A 1,017-nucleotide genomic window follows, 5' to 3' on the forward strand; every position below is an offset into this window, starting at 1 on the left:
CATACACTAGATTGCTTTTCTTGTGTTTGGGTGTGCGGTCTTTGGGGTGGACCAGCATCTGTCTTAGTGTGTTCTTGGGTTTAAAAAACACAGGGATGTTGTGTTTGTTGAAAATCCTCCTGAGTTTCTCTGATACTCCAGACACGTATGGAATCACAATGTTGTTGCGTTTGACCTTCTTTTCCTCCTCCCCTGTAGTTTTGTTCTTCTTGGATCTTGTGGCTGTTTTCACAAAGGTCCATTTAGGGTATCCACAGGCTGTAAGTGCCCCCTTCAGGTGGTTCTGTTCCTTCTCTCTGGCTTGGGTGCTTGTTGGTATGTTTTCCGCTCTGTGGTGCAGTGTTCTCATGACCCCTAGCTTGTGCTCCAGTGGGTGGTGTGAATCGAAGAGTAGGTATTGGTCTGTGTATGTGGGTTTTCTGTAAACACCAATCTGCAGGTTCCTGTCCTCTTCAATGTGTACAGCGCAGTCCAGGAAGGCCAAACTGTGGCAAACGCATGGCTCAACACAGAAGGGCCAACTCCTCAGGTCAAGACTCTGCAGTCTACTTACATCTGAAGGACAGATGACACTCGTTTGAGGACCACCAGGTGCACATTTTAGACAGAGAAGATGGATGGTTTGAAAGAGGTGTCAAGGAAGCCATCTACACCAGGGTCGAGAAGCCGTCATTGAACAGGGGAGGGGGTCTACGCCACCACTTATCCCCCACTTACAATGCTGTTCTTTCATCACTTCCCAGGAATTTCCTGCATTCTGGAGACATGTTCTGCTCCAATTTACGACGGAAATGTCTGTTTTTATATGAGGGAAAACTATATTGCATTGCATGTTTTCTTATTGTGCAAATAAACCTTTTCTCAAAGAATTTTCATTTGTTAGTTAACATTTCTTGGTGCAAGGTATTTTTCACAACATGTTTAACAAATGCTTTCAAAAAGTGATGGGGACTAAATCAGCCATTTCAAAATGTGGTGGGGACATGTCCCCAGCATCCCCAGTCCACAATGTAAATT

This window comes from Micropterus dolomieu, linkage group LG09 (assembly GCF_021292245.1).
Source record: "Micropterus dolomieu isolate WLL.071019.BEF.003 ecotype Adirondacks linkage group LG09, ASM2129224v1, whole genome shotgun sequence".
Taxonomy (NCBI): domain Eukaryota; kingdom Metazoa; phylum Chordata; class Actinopteri; order Centrarchiformes; family Centrarchidae; genus Micropterus; species Micropterus dolomieu.